Source organism: Lycium barbarum, chromosome 10, assembly GCF_019175385.1.
Source record: "Lycium barbarum isolate Lr01 chromosome 10, ASM1917538v2, whole genome shotgun sequence".
NCBI lineage: Eukaryota > Viridiplantae > Streptophyta > Magnoliopsida > Solanales > Solanaceae > Lycium > Lycium barbarum.
The window spans coordinates 32,493,773-32,500,548 of record NC_083346.1 but is presented as its reverse complement, the minus strand read 5'-3'; the positions used below and the strand labels follow the sequence as shown (position 1 = coordinate 32,500,548).

The window sequence follows — 6,776 nt, the reverse complement described above, 5'->3', positions numbered from 1 at the left end:
CTGCCTACCGGCCACAGATGAACGGAGCTGTAGAGGCTACCGATAAGAACATTAAGAAAATCCTGTGAAAAATGATTGACAATTACAAGAATTGGCACGAGTAGCTGCAACAAGCTTTGTTGGGGTACAGAACTACAACCCGGACATCTATTGGAGCAACCCCATACTTGTTGGTCTATGTTACTGAAGCGGTCATACTCGCAGAAGTAGAAATTCCCTCACTAAGGATCCTTCAAGAAGCAGAACTAAATGATGCAGAAAGGGTTAGAAACCACTACGAGCAACTAGCCATGATAGAAAAAAAGAGAATGGTCGCAGTGTTCCACATACAGTTGTACCATCAAAGAATGTCTCGTGTTTTTAACAAACGGGTTAGAGCCCGACTCTTTCAAATTGGACAACTCATACTCAAGCATATCTTCCCTCACTAAGATGAATACAAGGGAAATTAGTGCCAAACTGGCAATACATGGTCCGCAAAGTACTTTCAGGAGGAGCCGTAGTGTTAGCCGAGAAGGATGAACAAGAATGGCCCAAAGCTATCAATGTTGGCGCTCTCAAGAGATACTACATTTAGGATTATCATTTTTCTTGTAATCGTATTATTACTTCCCTGTAATAGCACTTTTTGCTTGTAATCGCACTTTTGTAATAAAATAGGAAAAACAATGATCTATGGAATATGAACTACGCAATGACTTGACTTCCCTACGGTAGGATACGTAGGCAGTCCATATCGAACCCGGACGCATTATTAGTAGAAACCAAAACTCAATTATTTTATTCCGAACTATGCGCAACCTGATTTTAGCTGTGACAGGATATGTAAGCGCTTTCGAGCTCGATCATCACAAAAGAAAAACCTAAAAACCCTTAGGGAACCCAAAAGACACAAAAGTCGAAAAGAAGCGGCAAAGTTCGAAGTACGAGAAGCAACACAAGAGTTAGCCAATGTCAACCCTAAACTGGGTAGAATTTTTTAGGAGACCTAAAAATTCCCTTCAAGACAATCAGCAAAAGAAGACGATAAACCCAGACCGTACATTGGGGCAGAATTTTTTAGGGGACCTCAAAAATTCCTGTACATCGAGACGACACAAGAGTCGAGCAACTCGAGACCTAAAACTGGGGCAAAATTTTTTAGAAGGATCTGAAAAATTCCACCAGTTCAGGAATACGGCAACAGGACTTCCTCGGAAGACGAGAGGACCTCGTTCAGAAATACATGTCATGACATTTAAAATAAACAAGATTTTCAAAGAAAACAACACATATTTTATAACTTTATCTGAGTTTTTTCAAACAATAGTTAGCGTAAGTTCATTCTAAAAGCCATCTCTTAAATGGCAAGTCCAAGAGGAGAGGATTCAGAGAAGCAGCCAAGAGAAGACACCAGACGGAAGACGACAACGCTAATCGGCCTCTTAGAAAACTAACTTATTTTTGTAGATACAGGTTTCGCAATATCAAATAGGAAGACAGCTATGTCACTAACCGGTTTGCTCATGGTAAAAAGGAAAGGCAAACTCAACAAGACCTTAGCCAGGAGGGTTACAAGATGGATGAACGGGAGAAACATACATCTGACCAAAAGGGTCGTAAAATGGACGAAAAAGCATACATCCGACCAAAAGGATTAGGACAGAGAAGAAGGACATATTCTACCAAAAGAGTCAAAACGGACAAAAAAGGCGCATTCGACCACAAGGGTCACAACCAACACTACAGACAAAAGAAAGATCATCCAGCTGCAAGGGCCATATCTGTTACTTGCATTCCAAAAGGGCCATTTCATTCAAACAACAAGCATATGCACGCCAAAAGGGTCATTTCATTCAAACAAAAAGCATATGCATGCCAAAAGGGCCATTTTATTCAAAAGAAAAAAAAGCATTTGCATGCCAAAAGGGCCATTTTATTCAAAAAAAAAAAAAAAACATTTGCATGCCAAAAGGGCCATTCGTACAAACAAAAGCCTCTGCATACCAAAAAGGCCATTCATACAAAAAAAAAGCGTCTGCATGCCAAAAGGACCATTTCATTCAAACAAAAAGCATGTGCATGCCAAAAGGGCCATTTTATTCAAACAAAAATCATCTGCATGCCAAAAGGGCCATTCATACAAACAAAAACATTTGCATGCCAAAAAGGCCATTCATACAAACAAAAAGCAAATGCATGCCAAAAGAGACATTTATACAAACAAATGCATCTGCATGCCAAAAGGGTCATTCATTCATAAAAACAAAAAGCATATGCATGCCACAAGGGCCATTCATTCAAACAAGCATTGCAATAAGGGCTATTCATACCAACAAGAGCATCGCCACAAGGGCCATTAATTCAAACAAATCGTCGCCAAAAGGGTAATTCATCAAAAAGATCATGCATACATCACGGGGTATATCTGCAAAGCTGTCAACAGACGAAAAGAGGTATAGAGCCGCCAGAAAGGAGCACGCCGCTGAACCGGATCCAAACACTTGCGGAGCAAACATGAAACTTTTTCTTGCGTAGCCGATCAAGATAGGGTGCCCATGAGAATCAAGCTCTCCAGCCAGGATTTGGAAGCCATCCGATCTCAGACTTAGCCACAATTTGTCTGTTTATCTTCTTTCTTTGCTAAAAACCACAACTGGTCAGATACACACCAAAAAATTCGAAGGTATTCCCGTTTTCATCTGATTCAACGATCATATGAAGTACAAATCCCTTAAAGGGATTTGTCTCGTTCTGTTTTGAATACTTGCATCTCATTGGGACATCCGAATAGGACTGGATCGACAAAAAATGGTTGGAATCTAGCCCTTAGTAGTCTGTTTCCATTCAATCACATCAGTCAAACAATAACTCACGGGAAAAATCCCCAGAATTTCTACAACTCTCAAATCGACAACTTAGAGTTTTGGATCGATTTTGGGGTTCTATAAGTAGAACCCCATTTCTCACATATAGACAGAGAGACAAGTATGAAACCCAGATTTTGAGCATTCACACTCGAAATTAGGGTTATTAGTTCAAAGTTTTAGACTTAGCCTTGAAGTTGAGTCATTAGTTTAAAAAAATTGCCTTTGTTTTCATTGTGTGGTAGCTGAGGATGGGATTGGAAGAACAAAAGGAGCTTTCAAATCCATTCTTGATCAAGGTTGCACTAAAAATAAGGTAACTCCTTATATTATTTTTGCTTTACTTTAGTTTTCTGTTAGCTTAGATATATATTAGTATTGTTTTAGTATTGTTTCAGTGATGATAAGAGCTTGTTATTTGCTTTACTTTAGTTTTCTGTTAGCTTAGATATATATTAGTATTGTTTTAGTATTGTTTCAGTGATGATAAGAGCTTGTTAATGGTTTAATTATGTGTTTATGCTTGCCTGGTTGATTGTTGATCTCATCAGTCTAGTTTAGAAGTTAATTAACCTGCCTATGCCCAAATGTACCTAATGTGTTCTCAAACATCCAGATTGTTACAAGACAAGGAATATATGATAGCTAAGAGGTTCTAAGAATGATATTAAGACTAAAAATGAAAGATTAAAGTCAAGACTCATTCTGTAAGAATGTCTTAAAAGGGTTCAATAGTTGATGGTCTAGGATCCTGAAACCATAGTGTCACTTAGCCTAAACTAGGAATATCTCAACCATTTAGGTGTCTAAATAGTCTTAATAAGAGATATAGCAGTCCAAGACACATATATGAGTTGATGGGATTGTCTGTAACTATACTTGTTCAAGTTTGTGATAAAAAACCTGAGTATTCGAGTGTCATTGAGTTTGTTTTAAATCTGCCTGTCCTTTAAACTTCCTCTTCTGAAATCTATCCATGTTTTTTTAAGTTCTAAAGGGATCTAGGAACACCAATAAGAAAAGAGATGAACTTTAGGATCTAAATATGGTTAACTAACTGTTAAAACATGGCTTAAGTTGGTTTTAATCCCTGATTATCAAAAAATGGTTTGGAATGGTATGGCGACTAATGTCTTTGAAGGGGGAGGACTATGATAGCATTTCGTTTGAGTTTGGACATGCTTTAACCATCTAGACTTTCATCCCTTTAGTCTGTGTGAATCTATTTTGTGTGATCCATGTCACAAAGTCAATACTTTTCGCATCATATCATGTTTTAGGTCTTAGAGACTTGCTGAAATTGGATGAGAAAGGTCGAATATTTTACGAACTAAAATTTGGTTGGAAGTTAGTAAAAAAAAGGCTAAAAATGTTTTGCTAACTGACAAGGTAGTTGTCTAATTCTGATAGCTCTTCATTTGATCCAAAATTGGCTTTTCTGGTGTCCTGTTTACTGGCTGATTCACAGAAGTAAACTAACACCATGATGAATCAATACTGATATGTCATTTAGGCTAATCATTTTTCACTCAAATTATGCCACATAGTTTTTTTTAAGAGATTAAAAAAAAAAAAAGGATGAGGAAGTCTGATATAAATCTGTCCAGGTCCCTCTCATGTAAGCTGTTTGTGTCATCTCTTAAAGTTATGGTTTACAAGTTGAATATGTAATGACATTGTTAAAGATAAGGCTGATGGTCAAGCTTGCCCAGTTTTTAGGATGGAACATATTGTTTTGGCTTTATCTTGGTCTGAATTGTCTTGAAACTAATCTTAAATTAAGATGTGTATGCCTGCTGGAATCCTGTCATGATAAAAAAGGGGTAAAAGCAGCTTCACTGCTAGAATTCCAGGTTAAGTTAAGGGGCAATGTTGATCTGTGTCATCTGTTGTTGAGCATTTAATTGATCTTGTCTTAGTGATGATATTTGGAAAGTTTAAGTGTGTACATGTGAGTTACAGATCACTTGATGTGAGGAAACCATTTTAAAGGCACCTTGAGGACAAGGTTAAGCAAGAACCAAATACAACATTGGTTCATAGCATTTCCCTCCAAATAAAGGGTGCCATGGTGTATCCTGTCATGTCTATGGGGTGTATATTCACTGTGTACATATTTCTAGCCTTCCAATCTTTATCATTAGACCAGGGGGATGGGGATATAAAAAACAAATTTGTTGATGTCCAAACAGGCTATTGAGGTTAAAAATTAAATCTATCCATGTAAGGTTGTTGGTTTTCTGGGAATAGGAAAGAAATTAGTTAGGATGAAGTCTTGATAGTAAAGTTGTGCCTTGAAATGAATACTAAAACACATAAATCACCTCATCGGCTTGAAAATTCTTGTGCCATCCTCTCTCTTTAAGATTCTGCTAAAACTGAAAAGACACAGCTTTGATTTCATCTAAGTTATGGTATATGTGAGCACTATAACCCCCCCCCCCCCCCCCCGGCGCGTCGTGCTTCTCTTATCTTGTTTGATTTGACTTAACTGAGGCTTTAAGTGTCATCCCTGTGCTATCTGAACTTGTTCAACCATGTCCCTTTGTGTCACTGTAGTTGTAGTTTATCTGATTCCCAAATCCTCTTTGTGATCATAATTGTTATATGTTTGATCCCTTGTATATTCTTGTTGTGTTTTGGTACTGTTTGGCATCATGAACTGTGAGTGCATATGATCTGGTTTGGTGTAACTGCTATATGGACTGCTGATTAGCTGAGACTATGTATAGGTTTGTTGTCAATAATTATCCAGTATATTTGATTAGGCTGAGCTTAAGTTTTGCCTTAGTTTAGATTTGGAGGCTATTGCTTTTAAGAATAAAAGATAATCAGGTGGTTAATCGAATCATAGGCTTAAGGTTTATGTTTTAAGGTTAGATATACATAGGGATATACAAGAGTTTGATAAAATAGAAGAAGTATACATATGGAATACACTTGATATACATATCCAATGCATATATTATTGATGTATCATGTGTATATATGATTAGGTGGGTCACATACAGGGTGAATATCAATGAGTACAAGGGTATAGGCTTCATTTAGGCTTCAACTTTAGCAATAAATCTCAATTTGGAGGGTGATCGAGCCAGGCCCGTTTCAGATTACAGTGTGGAAGTCCAAAATCTTAACTTAACCAAAAATGGGGACAAAGGGGCTTAGTGGGATAGATCTGATTATAAGCTTGGGCTTCTAGGCCCATTATCCTGGAAACTGAGTGTGTATATATGTCTTACCTTTATGCATATATATGTTATGTATGTATATAATAGTGATAAGTCCAGTGAATATTTTCTAACCGGTGTGTTCTTTCTCCAACCCCCTCCTCCCCACTGCATGGCCACTTGGGCCGGGTCAGACCTTCCTGTTAGGCTACGGCCCAACATGCCATTCTTTCAACAAAACAGTCTGGTAAAGCCGTGAACGGGAAGCTATTATTGAACGTGATTGCATGAAGGCCCAGCCATGAGTAGAAATGACCAACTAGGGGCTTGGTACACCTCTAGCCTGTCCCTTTCTTTATTTATGTTATTTCATTGCTATGTAACTGTTGTATTGTATTTATCAAGTTGTAAAAACTCACTGGTATTGGAATCCTTTTGATTACGAACTAGCCGTCTTAGGACAACGGTACATATGCCGTTTAGTAAACTTTTAAGTCCCCAAACCACTTTCAAAACCCCGGGATTAAAACGTAACGATTTTGAAATTCGCAAATAAATAATAATAAATGATCTTTTGCAACACAAAGTTTGATCAAGGACAAGTGATTTCATATTTAAATGTTAATGGACTTCTTAACCTCACAAAACTTTTTTTTTTTGTAAATAAAGGATGAAGGTTTATATACATAAGTCAGGGCAGATTTGGAAGAAAAATAAAATTTTGGACCGAAAATGACAAAGGATTTGGGCCAAAGCCCCA

At 37.5% G+C, this 6,776-nt stretch overlaps 1 long non-coding RNA gene across 2 annotated transcripts; it reads left to right on the top strand.

The window, feature by feature from the left end:
- The first annotated feature begins 745 nt into the window (after nucleotides 1–745).
- Nucleotides 746–6,462, top strand: LOC132614013 (uncharacterized). 2 transcript variants are annotated; one of them, XR_009572154.1, is made up of 3 exons: nucleotides 2,226–2,665; nucleotides 3,092–3,162; nucleotides 6,211–6,462. It is a non-coding gene; the product is annotated as an uncharacterized LOC132614013 (long non-coding RNA). The 2 variants fall into 2 exon arrangements; XR_009572153.1 differs by having other exon boundaries at nucleotides 746–3,162.
- Nucleotides 6,463–6,776: the final 314 nt, after the last annotated feature.